This window comes from Bactrocera tryoni, chromosome 2 (assembly GCF_016617805.1).
Source record: "Bactrocera tryoni isolate S06 chromosome 2, CSIRO_BtryS06_freeze2, whole genome shotgun sequence".
Classification (NCBI taxonomy): Eukaryota; Metazoa; Arthropoda; class Insecta; order Diptera; family Tephritidae; genus Bactrocera; species Bactrocera tryoni.
Genome location: NC_052500.1, coordinates 84,606,105 through 84,625,678, shown reverse-complemented (window position 1 = coordinate 84,625,678; position 19,574 = coordinate 84,606,105). Strand labels below are relative to the sequence as shown.

At 35.0% G+C, this 19,574-nt stretch overlaps 1 long non-coding RNA gene across 2 annotated transcripts in view; it reads left to right on the top strand.

Annotated features, from left to right (window-relative positions):
• Window positions 1-19,574, top strand: part of LOC120768965 — an 88,070-nt gene that overhangs the window by 41,550 nt on the left and 26,946 nt on the right. Inside the window, exon 2 of one of the 2 annotated variants that reach the window (XR_005704808.1) lies at window positions 13,630-13,735. The exons of the other annotated variant lie outside the window; for it this stretch is intronic. This is a non-coding gene — a long non-coding RNA (uncharacterized LOC120768965). Of the gene's footprint in view, window positions 1-13,629; window positions 13,736-19,574 lie in introns of those variants that run through there. 2 annotated transcript variants of the gene reach the window in all.

Below are 19,574 nucleotides of genomic sequence, written 5' to 3'. Positions count from 1 at the left end.
CTAAATTTTTGAGATATCGTTTAAAAAATTTGGCACAGGCTCTTTTCTCATAAAGGCGCTTCCAATTTGTCGGAACCGCTGATGTCGTACCACTATAGCATATAGCCACCATATAAACGGAACGCTCGGAATCATGGTCTTATATGGAAAGCTTTTTCGTGTGACCAGATATCTTCACAAAATTTTGCACGGGTTATTCTCCAAGACAATGGTGCAATCTCTGAAGAAATTGTTCAGATCGGACCACTATAGCATATAGCTGTCATATAAAACGAACGACCAATGTAAGTTCTTTTGTATTGGTGAAGGACATTTTAGGTTCGGCGCAACCGAAATTAATATTTTCTTTTTTTTTTTATTAATTTTCAGTATCAAGGAATAAAACTTTCTATAAAATAAAGTGGAACGAAAAAATATAATTTTTTTTTTTAGATACCACGAAAATTACATCCAAAATGACGAAAAAATATCTGGTAAAAATATGAACTATCTTAGGGTCTTCTTTTTTGAATGTCCTGAGAAAGCTTTTGTGTATATTTTTTATATGGTCAGAAAGTTTTTAAAATCTGATAACTTTTTTGATATTTTAACGTGCGAATTTTTTATTGAAAGGGGTTTTTCGATCTTAGAACAATAGAAGTAGAAGAGTCAAATATTTTAAATTAAAGAAATATAATGTGTTTTGGATATAAGGAGGTAAGTTTGCACCAAATTTCATGAAAATAATCAATATATTGGTTACTTGTAATTTATATGTACATACATTTTGGGTATAGGCGAAAAAAGTTTATTAACAAAATTTATAAAACTCTTCATTACACACAAAATTGTCATATAACTTTTTTCTTTAGTAATCGTAGTTTTGCCGGAAATGGAAATAAGCTGTTTTCAGTCCTTAAAAATTCAAACGCCCTCCCTTCTTTTTCCGACGTAAATTATTTTACCATGAATGTTTGCCGTTAGTATAACTTTGAATTGCTTTTTTATCATTTTCAAAGTCTACCGCATTAGTATAGTTAATATAATTTTTCGCTAAGTCGACACGTACAATAGTTATTCGAGATCAAAATGCAAATCTTAAATCGTTAAATATAACTTAAAATTTTTACACTTTTTTACAACGTAATACTCAAAGTCATAAATTTAAGTTTTTGTTCGGCACATTCCAGTATGCAACCTATACTGTCATATACATTTATATAATATATTTCATCATTTACATAATGCCATTTTTCACACAAGTACCTACCGATTCAAATTTAAATTAACGTTTAGTAAAAATGCTGAATTTCAAGTACAAAGGCGCGTCTCCGCTTCATAAGTTCATTACAATATTTAAGCTCACTTGAATGCCACGAAATTTATTAGGAAATTAAGCTCACACAAACAGCCTCGAAGCAACGTTAAATTCAGCATTGGAAATGAGAAGTGGGAAGTTTGAGTGTATCAACAGATTAAACCTAAATTTATGAATTCAGCAATATGTTAGTTAGGGCCAAAGTACTTGAAGTCAGTAAAAAGCTATTCTAGGAAGAGTATTTTAAATGATAATTTATTGGATGAGGACAAATAAAGTGAATGAAAGAAACGTTTGGAATTCGCGAAGCTCAAACTTGGAATTGCTAATTTCAATTAAGAATTATTTGCGCAACTTTTCTTGCATTTGTACATCGCCGTCAGTGCATGTCGCTCATAAATTTGGTTCGCTGCTTTCAGCTTTTACTGCGCGACTACATTTTGCTAATTCCCAATTTGTTTTTCGTTGCTTGGCAATATTAAAATTATCCTTTAACTCCGTTTTATTGCCGGCTGTGCCGCCGAAATTCGCCCGCTCGGTTGCTGGTGCGCCCGCATGTATGCCGCTGCTTGCTAGCCTGTCTCTGTTTATGATAACCTATTGGCAATTTCATTTACATAATACTCCCACAAAGCAAATAATATTTGCAAATTTCGCCTCATTGAATTGATTTCCTAAGTAACGATTTGATTTCCATGCCGTCTTGCTGAATCACTGGCGGATGAGCGTGTGTGTGTTTGTTTTCCATTTAATGTATCCAAGAGAGACTCTCATCTTGAGCTCACATATACCCACATGAATACATACACATACGTAGCATATAATGTGTAGCCGCTTAGAGTGGTTCAGCCACATAGCTGTTTTCAAGGGTGATTTTTTCCTTTCAAAATGCTGCGAACAAGTGTGTCGGTTTATATCTCCATCATAAGTGCAGGAGTCGTTGTGTCAACGCGAATGTCAATTTGGTGTTTCCCCCAGTGCCAACACAGGCAACAAAAACTTCGCCACCACCACCGTTAACGGTAATGTTCAACCATATACAGTCCAGAAAAATGATATGGAGGTATGGCATAGAGCTCGTATGTATTATCTGTAGGTCGTCTATATGTGCGGGAATATATTTTAAGATTGCTTTGTATGCATATATGTACATATATGTCTATGCACGGTAATATAGCTATAAGCTTAAGCTTCAATATATGAAAAAATTGCTTTAATTTTTACTTTCCGCTGAATGTTAGTATAGATACGTATGTTCATGTGTTTACTTTTAACCCACTTTCACTACTACTTCATACTTATTTATTGATTGCTTACTGGAAGCGAATAATTTGGTCACTATCGTTTGACTTTAAGAGTTTGGTTGTCTACGACTTGGCTAAAGATATCGAACATTTTGTTACCACTTCGCATATATTGTCAATATTGTAGAAGAAATCAACTTCTAAGGAAAATAGAAACAGAGAAAATGTGAGAGAAAAGTACCATTTTCAATTAAGCAGTGTGGATGTTGAGATCAAATGCTGTCATAAGTACTGAATCGAAGATGAAAAGTGCGAATTCGAAAAGTCCGTAGACCACACAGAGTTGATACTTGTCTATAACCAAGTGTCTTCGTAGGCTACTTTAGCGGTTCTAACCTCTAAATTTAATAAAAAATTTTGCCAATGTTTATTTTTAACTTCGAATCACCTTATCCTTGGTATTTTTATGGAAAGAATTGGCCGAATCGTTGCATGTGATACAGCAAGCACTATCAAAACGCCTCAAAGCCATGGGGATGGTTCAAAAACAAGGAAACTGGGTTCCTTACGACTTGAAACCAAATGATGTCGAACGCCGCTTCTGTGTGAACAGCTGCTTCAAGGCACAACCAAAAGGGATTTTTACATCGCATTGTAACTGGCGACAAAAAATGGGTACACTACGACAATCCTAAGCGAAGAAAATCATGGGGAAAGCCTGGACATGCCTCCACGTCGACGGCAAAACCGAACATTCACGGCGCCAAGGTCATGCTCTGCATTTGGTAGGACCAGCTGGGGTGATATATTATGAGTTGCTAAAGCCAAGTGAAACCATCACAGGAGATCGATACCGAACGCAATTGATGCGTTTGAGCCGAGCACTAAAAGAAAAACGGCCACAGTACGAGGAAAGACACGATAAAGTCATTCTCCAGCATGACAATGCTCGGCCTCATGTCGCAGAGGTGGTCAAAAATATTTGGAGACGCTGAAATGGGAGATCTTACCCCACCCGCCGTATTCTCCAGACGTTGCTCTATCTGTCTACCACTTGTTCCGATCGATGGCACACGATGAGGAGTTCTTTCGTCACGGAATACGCATGCTGCCAGAAAGATGGTCAAAATAGTAGCTAGCGGCGGCCAATATTTTGAATAACATTTTTGTAACCGTTTTTATACAATAAAGCCTTAAATTTAAAAAAAAAAACGGCGGAAGCAAAGTTGTAGACCAATAAATATAAATTCTTTATTCAATCTTTGAAATCAGTTTCATCCCCTTCAACGTGCTTCTCTTCCGATAAAATGCACTTTTATCAACATTATCTGGTATAACCTTACGGATCTTCCTCGTTTCGGGTTTAAGACGTTTTCGGCCCGCTTTGTTTTTTACGCCATAGTTTGAATATTAAAGGCCTTACGTAAAATGTTCAACGTTATAGTTACTAATAACGGGTTTTTCAATAAGAGCGTTACAAAAACTGTTGGGATATCAATGAAATTCTTTATTCCTGTGAAAGTACATACGATGCCATTATGGACGAAACTCGATTCCTTTTACATGGCCCAGTTTTCAACGGTTTTCAAGCATAAATCGGCTGATACTGCTGGAATTTCGCGTTCGATATTCGTACGAAGTTTATCAATGATCGGTGGCTTATCGGCATAGACCATAGACTTGACGCCGTTCAGCCGGAAATGCGCCTGATCGCTGAAGATGATTTTTCGATGAAAATCAGGATCATTTTCAAGTTGTTGCTCAGCGCAATTCACGAAATACGATTATTCAGGCTCAGTTCTTGCGTCAATTTGACCTTGTAAGAATATAGGACGAAATCTTTTCGCAAAATTCGCCACAACGACATTACAAATATGCCCAACGCTTGAGAACGAGAGGTGATACGAGGGTCTTTCTCAATTGATGCAGTAGCAGCAGCAATATTCTCGACACTACGCGCACTTCTTTCTCCCACTGGCATGGGATTATTTTGTACTGTGCCTGTGGATTCAAATTTTTCCACTGGACGCTCAGTTCTGTCAGGACAATTATGACGACTATAAATTGAACGTAACGCTTTTAAAATAGAGGCGCACTGACTCCGAATTTCGGTAGTAAATTTTTGTAATTTCGACTCGTTGGATGGCATGTCTTTCCACGATGAAATAACAAAATTTTACTGAAGAGAAATGTGAAAAGAGCAGGTCAATTTTTGTAGCGTTCTTATTGAAAAACTTGTTATAATATTCACAAAAAAAAAATCCTTTCCTGTATGCCAGAAATAAACTCATTCTCCAAGCTATAAATATGTTTGTTTACTGGTAGTAGAAAAGAATTCTTAAAATTTCCTAAAATACAGGACGTCATATGGGAGGATTCTCTATACCGTTAAAAATATTTTTACGTTTGAATACTTTAAGACAATTCTTTTTTTAAGAACTTTATAACACAATGAAAAACTATCGTTATGAATCCGAGAATTCATAGTTTTGTGAAAAATGGACTGCTCTACAGAAATGAACTCTTATAGCTTTTTGATTAAGCTAAGCGTTTACGAGATATTCATCGTCAAAAATCAATGGATATCATATACTATATATCGTCAAATAAAATGCAAAACAACGTATCATCAAAAAATCGAAATTGAGGTTTTTATTGCTAATGACTGACTATATCATACATATTACATATTTGTAGTATAAAATTTTCAGCTTCCGCTGTCAGATATAACCAATATATAACCAATATATAATAATTTTTCATTTTTATATTTTTCATAGTCATTTTTCTTTACCCACCCTAACGGGTACGTATGTTTGCATGGCAGCTCTCAGTTTTCCCGGTGCTGAACTTGTGCAAGTAATTTTATTGATTTTCAGTACATTTGATTTCCTTCGACTGCATTGCACTGCGGCTCCGACCACATGTCGACAGCATGTCAAATTGCTTCCAATGAATTTCTAGATTAATGTCAAACATTGCTGCACAGATTTCCACAAATACTACAAAACTATTTTCGTTTCACGGCATTAAATTACAACTCCCGCACATATATGTAAATATTCGTAATATGTGTGGGTGTATGTGTGTACGTTTTAGTTCAATGAATTATTTAAGTAGTGTGTGTTATCCTAAATTTTGGTTGCGTGGCTTGGTGTGTGGCGGGGGATGTGGGCTAACCCTCCCCCGCAGCCTTAAATGACTTTTCAGGCGCATAAATCAAGTGCATTGATGCCCTTGGCCAGGCACTATGGCCTATGGTTTGTTGTTGTTGCTGTTTAATCGTAAGCATAAAATCAAATAAAAATTCACGCATTTCAAAACAATTCGAGCTCAAAGGATAGTGTGTTCCTGCGATTACCCTCCAATCGAGGGTGCACATTAAACCAATGCAAGCACAAAATGTGTGTGCGTGTGTGTATTTGTATATGTATGTAAGTATGCGTCTGCATTGATTTTTCCTTTCAACGCACATTGCCTACTCCCTTATTCGGCTTTTGTTTACTGCATACCAACAGCAAATATTTTATCTTATTGTAATGGCAAAAACAACAATAAATAAGTACATGTGGAGCAGCATCGAGCCCTAAAAGAGCAAGGCGCATTGCTCGCAAACTTTTCCGCCTTTTTGGCGCCATGGAAAGTTTTTCGGTGTTGAAAAACAAATGATGAAAAAGCGTGGCTGCATTGGCAAAAAAAGCGTTGTGCTCGCACTCGGCCTAAGTGATAAATTTAGCCAGCTTTGCAGCGCGTCTCGTCAGTCATGCTGATTCTTTTATCGCTGACTAATGTGACATTAAATGGATTTTGCCACACTTCTGCACAGTTTTGGTGCGCAATTGGTTAGTGCAATTAAATGAAATGTATGCATCTATTAAAGTTTAAATTTTAAAGTAAAAATATGGTAAAATGTTTTGAGTGTGAAGCATGTTAATGCTAGACTCGTACCAAAAGACTTTAGTCTTTAGCAAACAGGACTTTGAATAGAGGTTGAAAACGACTCTAGTGAATGGCATTTTAAATTAAAATTCGCAGAAGGCACTGAATACATCTCAGCCAAGGTTCATAGTAAGTGTGTGGATTCATTAAATTAAGCATGCTTTTATTGGATTCTTATTGACAGGAGTCTATTTTAAAGTTGTTAAAAAGAGTTCCGAACTAAAGTAGGCGGAATTTTTTTTTCTTCAGTTTGAATTTGGTCTGATGATATACATGTAACAATATAAGAAGTGCTCTCTAACGTTTTATTTTGAAAAATCGCAATTAGTCATTTTATTTTGTTGATATTTTTTATGTTATGGTAACAAACAGTATTTTAATTTAATTATTTTCTGTATTTTATTTATGTATATTCTACGATACTGTCTGATCATCTTCATTGAATAAAAAAAACAACGTTGCCCGAAATTTCTAAGGAAACCATAAATCGGAAAAATACAAAGTTTTAAGGAGTTACATGGGTTTACAGGTATAAAAAATCGATTTTTTTGTTGTCTTATTAAATTGTACAACACCTCCAGAATATTGTCCTAAATTTTCAAGTTGATCCGAGTAAAAAATTCGGAGATACAGGTTTGGGAACTTGTGCCCTATATTCTACCTAGGCTAAGTACACCGTCTTTAAACGCGATTTTCTCAAACTATGTTTTTGAAGTCGGTTGGTAAGATTTTTGTTTTCTTTTTTACTTTAGTTAATCCTGTAAGGAGTTATCCTGCCAAAGCGGGCGCATCTTTCTTCCGGAAATAGCGTAGCACTGGCCGAGTTTAAAATATTTTTTTTCCCTGAACATAATTATACCCTGAACAGGGTATATTAAGTTTGTTACGATGTTTGTAACACCCAGAAAGAAGCGTTGGAGACGCTATAAAGTATATATGTATATATAAATGATCAGTATGTTGAGCTGAGTCGATTTAACCAGAGAACATAAAACATAGAGAAGGTGCAGGTTCGATGTCGAACAATTTATAAGATTGGAGTAAGGAATTCACCTCACAACTTCAGAATTCACGATGTGAAATGTTAACATTTTTAACAGTTCTCCACATACTCAAACAGAGAATATGAAGAGAAATAATATACGTACGGCTTATGATGCCATAGCATGTACATACATATGCGCAATCAGGGAATATCGAAGAAAAATAAGTTCTTTGATATTCCATTTTTAACAGCGAAAAATGTGTACAAACACAGCTCTCTCACATACTCAAGAATATGAAGAGACATAAATATGTATGCATGCTCCTTATGATACTCCCAACAACAGCGTTGTGATATTTCCATGCTTCAATTTTTGCTTTCGCAATGTATGCAAATATGTATGTATGCAAATAACAAATCAATTTGTTCAGCACTTGACTCTTTGACAAAACGCAAGTTTCCGCCGTTGGTTGACCATGAAAACGGAGATGCGAAAGAAGCGTGCGACACTTGTTATTATGAATGTATGTACATATGTATGTATGTGGCTCGCATTTGCTTTCGTAAACATACAGACAAATGTGCCAAAGAAATAATATAAAGGAATGAATGGAAGTGTTTATATGAGCACATTTAAGTTCATTTCATAATAGTCGAAATTAATATCATTTTTGAAATAATAATTTATAGAAAATTATTTTTTGTTAAATTTTATAACATAAAATTTTTAACATTTTTCGGAAAACAATGGTTCTTATAACACAAAATAATCACGCATACTTATGTGACAATGGTTCATATAATACAATCTTTGTGTGAGTTTGTATATTTTTCTTCAAAGCATTTTTCTTTACTCATTCTCGCAAGAATTCAGTCGTTTTACATATATTTCTGCCATTGAACGTGCTCATATCTGCTAAATAGCAGCGAGAATGGTGAATTCCTTACTTCAATCTTATAAGCTCTGTTAGCCGTCCAATCGAACATCATACAGAATTCAATTTGCACCTTCTCTATGTTTTATGTTCTCTGATTTAACCATGTCCGTCTGCCTGTCTGTCCGTCCGTCCGTCTGTATTTGTAGGAACTAGTCCCTCAGTGTTTAAAATATCCTTTTGAAATTTTGCAAACGTCATTTTCTCTTCACGAAGCTGTTCATTTGTCGGAACGGCCGACATCGGACTACTATAACATATAGCTGCCATTTAAACTGAACGATCGGAATCAAGTTCTTGAATGGAAAACTTTCACATTCGACAATGTATCTTCACCAAATTTGGTATAGATTACAACAATGTAATCTCCGAAAAAATTGTTCAGACCGGATTACTAAAGCACATAGCTTCCATACAAACTGAACAGATAGTTACTAAAAAAAATGCACCTGTGAAAGGTATATTAGCTTCGGTGCAGCCGAAGTTAACGTTTTTTCTGTTTTTTTTTTCATAATGTATGTATATTTGTAACAATATCTAGTAAAATATTTAATTTTTTAATATGGAAAACAATTTTTGAAAAATGCTGTTTTTTCCCAGAGGAAACCCATGTAAGCCCATGTAAGTTATATAAACCTTGGAGTGTAATATGCCTTTAAAAATACATATGAAGAACAGGACAAGAGGTTCCACTAATACACTAATATATGTTTATATGATAGTCATTTAAAATTGTCAAATTGACCGGTTCAGCTGTTTCCATGAAATTTACTCACCCACTCTGAAAACATAGTTTCGAGAAAAGCGCGTTTGTGAATGTATTGAATGTTACTAAGTATGATGAAAATTCTTAAAAATACGCTCATATATCCGAAAATAATTGCCGGATTAGCTTCAAGTTTTCGGAGAATATTCTCAATTATAACTACATTCGATATACATACATACATGCAAAACAAAAAATATACACATATATATTTTCTTTTTATTCTCAAGTGGAAATGGCTCCTTCAATATAGTTTGTTATGCAGAGTCTCTAATGTATTTAGCAACAACTTTATAAAAAGCCATAGAAGAGTTCACCTTTGAACTTAAATTTAGCTTTATTGAGCATCAAAATAATTCGCTCAAATGAAAAATAATTCACTCACATGAGAAATATTTTACAAATATTTTGGAATTGTCTAATTTGCATCTCTCCGTTCGTAAGCAAATTTGTGAATACACTTTAATAATGCTTAACCCGTAAATAGAAGCGTTTTTCTCTTTCATTATAATCTGTAGTATGTCGCTTATATGTATAAGAAAAACCCAAACTCAGTTGTTTGAAAAATATTAACTGGAAATAGTTGTTAATTCTCGACAATTCTAAAATAGCATTCTTATAATGAACCATTTCTTTGAAAATGAAAACCTTACGTCCGTATAGAAGTAGTATGTAGTTCCAGTTTATTTAGACAAATTAAACCGTAAAATTTATTTATCCCAGCCTATGGCCGACGATTGATATTGAACGTGACTCCCACACCATCACCCTTTTTGCCACTCCACTGAGTTTAACATTTCTTTCGAGTTTTTCTGTTAAATTTCTAAATGTTTCTCATCATTTATGTTTTACTTTGTGCTCTCTACACTCTACTTTTTCGTTTACTTTCATTTTCCATGGTATTATATTCACTTGAAATTTATTATCCTGCATTTACAATGCAACGCAAAATGCAACAAACAACAACAATTGCCACTTATTTGAATCACAGATACTCAAACGCACACAATGGCCCATAGAATTTCCGTTACAGAGATACATTTGCAGGCAGTATTTTATTGGATTTACTTGCATTGAGTCGTGCAACCCCCTCCGCTCACTTTCACTCGACACGCAATCACTGCACAATATTGACTGGCTGTCATTTCTACGGTGACTCGGCAGTGCGGGTTGTTTTGTTTCAAATTGTTGTCATTACACATGCAACGCTTGTTGTTGTTATTGTTGTTGTTATTTGTTAGTGATTTTATTAAGTTGTACTGGCTCAATTCGATATTTCGCAGAAATCCAATGACTTTGATCCAATTTCGTTGAACTGAAATGCTTTTAGCATTTCGCAAAACTAAATTGTGGCTTAAGGTCGAAGTTGTTATGCCCTTACTTGTCACTGTATTAGTGGGATTATTTACGTATAAGTAATTAAGTATTTTGCAATGAAGTGAAATTGCAAACTATGCAGTTAAATTCCAGATTCGATAGGTAGGAAATTCTTCAATTAAAAAAGCCGGAAAATAGCCTTTTAAATAAAGCAAAGATGGTGTTCAACTTTTAGGATGGAATGTGGATTATTTCCAAGGAATATTAACACAAGTAAGGGTTTTGCAATACGAGTGATATGGCTTATTTCCAAACAAAAAAAAAAAAGAAATTCAAACATTTTTTTGTTAATGTGAAGTATAACATCATTCAAATTGCCGTCACGACTTCTTTTTCAGGAACGCATTCGATGAAGTCGCGAAAATCGGATTCAATATTGACTTCTAAGACGTAAGAAGTTTGGTTTATTTCTCAAGACCAATGACTTTAAATATCCCCATAAGAAGTAGTCTAATGGTGTTAATTCACAACTTCTTGAAGGCCATTCAATGTCACAATTTCTTGAAATAATCGAATCTGCAAACTTTTTACGCAATAATTAGGTTGTTGTACGTGCTGTGTGACACGTAGCACCATCTTGTTGGAACCAGATGTTGTCAAGATTAACTTCTTCTGATTGCAGTCATAAAAAGTTGGTTATCATCGATATATACCGTTCATGGACATTAACTGTGTCACCAGCTTTATTTTCGAAAGAAGTACGGACCGATTCCACCTGACCAAAAACCACACTGTCAATTTAGGTGAATGTTAAAATTGTTCGTACACCACCGCACCATTCAGATGAAACTGAGCCTGAGGGAAGATGATGATAAAATCCTAGAATATAAACTTTTATTATTTTCCTAATTTTTAGTACAAACAATCTAATTTTTAGGTCAAAAACATATTTCCCCAAGGGTTTAGCACACAAGCTGCTCCCAAATAGATGCCTCTTGAATAAAGATTTCTTTTAAAAGATGAAAACTAAAGACTCTTTGATTAATTGTCAGAGTATTGGAGTAAATATATGTACATGCTGTCATACTAGATTGTATCGCACTCACTCTTCCGCAGCGATGCTTTCGAGAATTGCAATGTCTGGAAAACGCCTCTTCAGTAAGCAAATATTAAGTATTTTTTGCATGTACGACACTATGTCTGGCTTAATTACACCACAGCTAGAAAATTCTGCGAAACTTTTAATTAGTTAATTTAGAAGAAATCGACACATTGGTCATTAGAGGGAGGAACTGCACATGTGCAAACTAATATGTACGTGTGTGTCTATCGTTAAGTATGTGCCACGCAGAGTTCACCCGCTGAGAACTTGTCCCAACACACTTTCCTATCGTTAATTTACCTTGGTTAGGCATGTTTGCTAGGACAGTTGACGGTGGTTGAGTCTCAGCTTTTCAAATAGTTTTATTAAATTGCCAAAGTGCAAAATACTGTCATGGGTGCCAACGTCACTCGCAAGTTCAATGTATAACGACTTGAATGGATAGGTTTCGGAGGGTAGAAATAACAGAGTACAAGACGGAACATATACATGCCTTTGAATAGGTTGTTAAGGGCTGCCAAGTGTTCAAAGGTCATAAATTACATACATGTATGTACGTGTAGGAACAGCATAACAATTATAGTAAGAAGAAGTAATTGCAAATTGAAACGATATAAAAATGCAATACAATCGATAAAACAACGTTGACTAGTCAAAACCTATTCATTAAAATGCATTAAATCAATTTTAAATGTTTAAATAAAGGAAAAATATTTAATAAAATTATTTAAATTAAAGAAATTCCAACCATGGATTTCTGAGCATTGCTTAAGGGCTTATATACACTTACATATATGTATATTTAAAGAAATCGTTTTTCTTTTTTTAATATTTTGAAATATTTACACGACGGGTATTGAATGAGGAATGCAGTTTTTGAAAATAATATCGGTTGTTTAAGCCACTCTAATTGTAAAAGGTTTCCAAAATAAAGAAATGTTTGCATCTTCAATTTTGGTTCTCTGTCATTCGACAATCGTAACGAATTATGAAAATTTCGAATTTAGTTTTCCCCTTTTGCATTGGCGGCACCCTGCTTTGCGACAGCAACTGCCAAACACACGTTACATTCGTAATTTTTGTGCAACAAGTATAAAGAAGTCGCATCGTTTGCAAATGTAACTTTCAAATCATAACTTATTTCTTTTAATTGCTGCTAAAATATAAAACGGCGTGCATATGATCTATTTTGCATAAATTTACAGGAAAGTACCAAAAACAAAACAACAAAAGTACTTCTAATAATTTATGAAAAAAAAATTGTTTTCAAAATAAACGCAGCCGGGCCACCGCTGCGCGACATTGCGGAGTGAATGTCAATGTCGTCGACAGTTTCACGATTTCTGGAATTTAGGTGGTCCTTTGAGCGGCTTCTAATAGGGGTCTTAAGTTGTCCAAAATATATAAAAGTGCGTGTTTATTGAAAAGGAAATTTTGCATGAAGCTATGTAAAAACACAAAAAAATTACATGTAAAAGAAATTTTTAAAACCACAATTTTTTACTAATTGTTCTCTCAGTTCTTTCCTGAGAATAATAACGATCCCACAATGCCATAATCATTTAATCACAGTTTTAACGCAGAACAAAAAGCAAAGATGAAGAGCATTGTTAGTGATGTATAAGCTATACAGAGTATCAATTGCCTATCTATCCCATTGGACTTTCGAATCGCTTTGCATTTCGCATCGTTTTACAGAGTAAGCCCACTGGTATTTGACATAATTTTAAGCAGAAAAATCGTTCTCACCACCAGACTCCTTTTGTCGGAGGTCCTTCTGAAAACCGGATTCTCTTGATCCAAATATTCCAAAATGAATCCGCAAACAGAAAATCGTTTTTTTAACTGTAATGAAGATCGCACACGGGGTTACAGCTAAAAATCGCAAAAAATGGATTTTTTTACCAAAATTTTGGTCAAAAATCGTTTTTTTGTTTTGAGAAACCGCAATTTGTCAAAAAAAATTTATTTTGCTTATTTTTCCAATTAATTACTAGATTTGACATTATTTTAACGAAATTTATTTGTTTGTTTTTAATTTCAGAAGATTTCAGAAGATGAGTTCAGAGATATACATAGTGATGACCGCAAAACGTCTTTTTTGAGAGGACCTCCGGGAGATGTAGTTCCTTTGCAAATAAATATTTTTACTAATACTAAGTCTTAAATACAGTTAAAAGATAGCATCATATGTGCATAAATTTTTGGATGAATAAATTTAAAAGTTTTTTTTCGGCCTTCTAATTGTATATAACCCCTTAAAAGCGGATTCCCGGCGAAACTACGAGTCCTACAGAAAAAAGTTGTATGGCAAAATTGCAGGTAATGAAAGGATCAACAATTTTCGTTTTCACAACTTATTTACATAACCTCAAATACAAATGTACAATATCCTATTTTCAATGGAAAATACTCTCGTCAAAATATTAAAGTTTTTGAAAAGCTAATAGGCTTTATGTTTCTTGAAATCTTCATTTTCTTATGGAAAAAATATGTACATTAAATTTGCTAAGAAAATTAAAAAAAAGCTACCACGTCTCAAGGTCGCGATAGCTCACCATGAACCAGGACCCACAACAACTGCATGAGCCTAGACAGGATTTTGGAGCTGTTTAATCGCAAAATGTGTGTGAATGTGTGAATTTGGATAAAACTTTAATCCATAATTTTTCGCCGGTCTTCTTTTGACAGCCATCCGAACAGAGTTCGAGGAGTCTCTTAGTAAGAATAGAAAAATATATACAAGTATTTGAATTTAATTTTTTCTTCGAAAATGGAGAAATATCAATATAGCGTGTCATTAGCAGATTTGAAAAGGAAAATTGCTGAAAAATTATTTCACATTATGGAAAAGAATATATTGCTTCATCAAGCCAGTCCTAAAATTTAAGTCAAGTGATTGCATGAAGTCGGCTTGGAATTGCTTCTATATTCATAGCTTACTCCAAATATGGATTGTTCCTAAATGAAAATTTAAAAGAATACTTCTTAGATAAACATTTTGCTACAATACAGAGATAATGGCAAACTGAGGCATATTTTTCTGAACAAGACAAGTTTTGCTACCAAAATGCTATGAAAAAACTACAACATTGCTGTGTATATTAACGGGTATCAGCCGCGATGCTAACGATGTGGTTAAAAAAATTAAATTTTGCAAAAAAAAACTTTTTTCCTACACCACACGAAATCCTGAGTCTAGTATAGTTGATGATAGTTAACTTAATCACTTATCATGACTTTTTTAGCGAAACCGAAATAACTACACTATCAAAATTTAAATTTCTAGGTAACTTAGAAATTTTTACGTCAAAGCAGACATATGCGTTGTTATACAAAAACATATTTAAGAGTAAGTTCGTCTTAATCGTTACACGTGCTTTGGCATGCTACCTAGAATCTATAAAATTCGCAGAAGCGGCATATATATGTCTGGCATTCTGCACTGCAGCACATGAATGACATGACATAATATCTACGTGTGGGTATGTATGTGCATTTACAACAATACAAAAGCACAAAGGGTGTGGAAATAGTAGAAATGCACCTGCCGTGTTAAATCTCTGGCATTCCATTCATTCTTCGCTTTGGCTTATTACTTTTTTCTCTTCTACATACTTTCCCAGTTCCTCTGGCTCTCCTGCAGCAACGTCTGCGGCTTCTGCTTCATTGACCAGTGTGCTCATAGTCCAATACAATCGATGCCAGCGCTGTTCAACCTGTGTTCCAATGTTGTGAGCACCGAGTAAATGAGATTGCCAATCGATTGCACAGTTGGAATAAAATACTCAACGAATGCACAAATAATAAAAGCTCACCAAACACAAAAGGATTACAAGCCCTGTACAATGGCATAAAATTATATGAAAGCGCACGGAATTTTTTTGGTGTTGTTTCGCCTGTGCGCAGACATGCGGAGCAGCTTTTATGTGGGGGAATTCTCAAAATTAAATGAAATCATTATGTGCTGTGAGTGAATCAAAGGTAAGGAGCGGCGCTTTATTGCTGCTGACTGATTGGCCGGATGATTGTGCAAAGTGAATGGAGCTTGCATTCGGAAGCCTTTTATGAAATACTATTTACTTTATTTAATTTGTGTAAATTTCGTACAATAATGAACTGCTCAAGCAGCTTAGACTTAGCTGTCAAGCAATTTCATTTATTTCAATATGCTGATTTTAGCAAAGAAAAACAAACACTGAGCTTAAATTTCTAAATGATCTCAAATGCTGGCAGCAGACAGTTTGCATGCAAATATCGTTCGGAAGAAACAGCGAAGCAAAGCTGTTGGAGAATTATTTAATTTCCGTTCACCGCACACTAAACCTTTAATGCTGTTTAGGTTTTTATTAAATTTTTCGTTTTAAGAAATGATTGCTCATAATGTGTTTATCTTTTGCATAAAGTAAATTTGAATAACTGCTTTAATAAAATGCAAGATTACATGCTGGAATTGTATATGGTTTTGTTTTAATCCTAGGCTGACACTAAAGTAGTCACTGTTATTTTTGTAGTAATAATTTTACCTACTTAGTAGCGAATGCAGATTTAGAATATGTGCGAAAAAGATTTCTCAAGTATTAACCAGCATTAAATTAGCATAATTGAAGAAGAAAATATTTTCCCCTTATTATATTAGGTAGGTATGTATACATCGCTATACTTTAAAAGTATAGCCAATATTAAATATAATTAAAAAAATTTAAAAAAAAAAAACTTAGAAAAGGCTGAGTTCGGCTGGAAACATTTTAAGTTCTTGCAACTTGCGAGGATGACAGCCGTGGACTCACTTCAAAGCATTGGCCTAAGTTATATTAACACTAAGGGTAGTATTGATGCGAATTTATTACATACATATATAGAAAAGATATTTTTGAATATCTAAGCTATCAAACTATGAAAAAAATTTTAAATTTTTTCAAATTTCTGAACTAGTATACGCCCTCAGATAGATAGATAGATGGCTGCACTGCACTGCGACCTATGGTCTATTGTGCCCTCCCCTATATCACATATGGTAACAACGATTTAGCATCCTGAACAATTCCAGGAGCCTACTGGGCGCGACTGAGATGATGTGATCCCTGTCCACGTAGATTAAACCTAGGGCCTAGAGCCTGCTTCTGCAAATTGCTGGGCAATCCAGAGTCAGATGTTCTGGAGTTTCCTGTTCCATGTCGCAGAATCGGCCGTTTGGGCAATGGACTATACCCATGTTGGACAAGTACTTCCTAAGCCTGCAGTGCCCTGTATAGAGCAGGAAAAGGAGGCAAAATTTGACTCGGGGGAGGTTGATCATTTTCTTAAAAAACCCCTTTGAAAAATATTTTCCTATAAAAAGTTCACAATAGGATCTAGTAATTTAACTTTTAATGTTGGCAGTGCCATGACCATTGTCCAATTTTGATATCGGCTCCCATAAAACTTTTTTGTAGTATCTCGGCAGCAAAATTTAATGTCTCTGACGCTTCTATTTATTGAGTGAACGCACTTTTGGGAGTTTTCGTCATAACCGTTGTATGTGAAGAGTGCGTGTTATAACCTGATTTCAAGTAATTTCACAATTTCCAAAGGAATGCTGAAAAGATTTGTTCCTTTTTAACAAGGAACACTTATATAATGTTTCAGGCGATATCTCAAGTTTTACTTAAATTACGGCTTGTATAGGCAGACGTGCGGATGGACGTACAGACAGACCTCCGGAATTTAACTCAAAAATCAAGAAAATTATATAAAAGGAATGTGAAGACTACATACTTAAAATTTTTACAGAGCTGGAGCAAAAGTATGAAAAAAGCTACAAAGTCGATGCTTGCAAAATATACTTTGAAAAGAAGCTCACTGTATTCTCAGATGAGCAACTCTATACCACATTGATTACTTTCTCCACATCTCCTATTTATTAAAAAATAATCTATCACACAAAATAGTTTTATTTATTTTTTTTGTCAGAAGTAAAGATCCAAAGTACTCTCATACATCATGAGTTCCTCTTCATTATTATTCCGGGCGTATACGCTATATCTCATCTTGAGCAAACGGTTCACTTTCAAACATATATGCATGCAAATTTTCACTTATCTGCTATTGACCAAGCGTATCTTGATTATCTACACACACACACACAACATATTTGCACTTGGCTCACTACGTGCCAATAAATAATTCAATTCGCATTGCACAAAACCTAAGAAGTAAGGTGAGAAATTAATAAATTCGCTCACGCATAGCATATTCCTTGGCAAAGGAGAAAAGTCAACAATGCTTTTGTGCGAGCTATTTTGCATTTTCGTACACTCCAAGCAATTTAAATTCAAAGTTAATCAAAAAACACAATGCTGTCGAAAAAGACCAAACTAATAAAAACTACACCCTGTTGGGGAATACAACGGCTAATGTGAGCGCCAGCAAACAAAACCATAAGTACAAGCTCAGCTTTTCGTGTATGTGTGTGTGTGTTCATGTGAGTGTTTGCTTCATTGTGCTTGATTTTATTATTCATTGGTTGGCCAACAAATATTGGGAACCTCATCTGCCATGCAACTTTAAACCTCAATACATGTTTATATATACATATAAATATATATATATTAGTCTGTGTATGTTTGGCATGCAAATATTTATATTATGTTTGTGTAAATTTTCGCTTTTTGCAGCTTAGCGGTGGCAGGCACATCTGTTCAGCTAAAAAGGTTCTTTTCTTCTCATCTCCGAAGCGAGCTTCGAGTTTGTTTATTGAGTTTCTTTAGGTTGTTAAATCATTTCTTCAACTTTTTTACGACACGTGTGTATGTGTGTGTGATTGTGCATGTGTATTTACTTAGGTCCGCCATTGACGCGCTTTTGTTGAGCGCCATTGGAGCACGTTGGCTTACGCTTTTCAATGCTTGCGAAAGGAAGCAGTAGGAAGGGAATAAGCGAGCAGCACGGAGCATACAGCATACCAACTGGAGTGTGTATAATTTTACAATAAGGATTTTGGCTGTCGCTTTGTCCTTGCAAAATGGTCTCAACCACAAACAAAGCACCAAAGTCCTATTAACAAAAGAATTGCCAACATTTATTGTGCATGTCGTGGGTGCATTTCAATGTGTAGGTCTGAGCGCGTGATAGCTTGCGGTTCATTGCTAATAATGCCGATGACAATGGGTGTCGCTGTCGTCGTAGCTGTCGCTCGCTGCGTGTGCACGTCGGTCAATAGTTTAGTGGGTTGACTCAGGCGGGGTGCGCTTCATTGGCTGCTAATAAATGATGAGTAGCGAGAATGCTGGGCGCTTGTAGAAATTCATAATGACTTCGTTTTTACCCCGCTCCGATTATACATATTTCTATGGTATATTCTATCACAAAAAAACCTACTTTATCACTCTACGAACGCAATAATTGTCATTGGCAAGGCAGTGTTTTTAAATAGAATATATTTGAGGCACTAAATTGAGACAATTTCTTTAAAAAATTTAGGATTCTCACTCTAAAATAAATGGTATTTAATATAAATTAAGCAGGCTAGCAAGAGAAGACAAGGCAAGCTCCTTGGAACTAATTTTAGGCAGGAAGCTTGCATGAAAACCAAACTTGGAAGCTAGGGTGAGGAAAGCAGCTACAGCACTTTACAGTTGCAAAAACGTTTGTGACTTAAGGTACTCCCATGTTGGTATGGTGGCCAATAATGGAAAAGAAAAATACGGTAAGATGTATGGAAAGCATACAAAGAGAACTTAGTATCTGTATCAGTGGAGTTTTCAGAACAACGCCAAGCCAATCACGTAAATCTACACTTACCGCCAATAGGCTTGTTTTGTAAGTAACTGGCAACGAAGTCATCCCTTGGACTGAGTTAATCGTCCATATTAGTCGTCAGTAACAAAGAGCATTTTATGATATTAAGTAAGTGCTCGTTTCTTCCCAATATCACGGTTTTACGAAATCCTACAAAATGGAATTTGAATTCGGTCCACAATATTGTCTTTCCTTCATTAGTAAATTTGC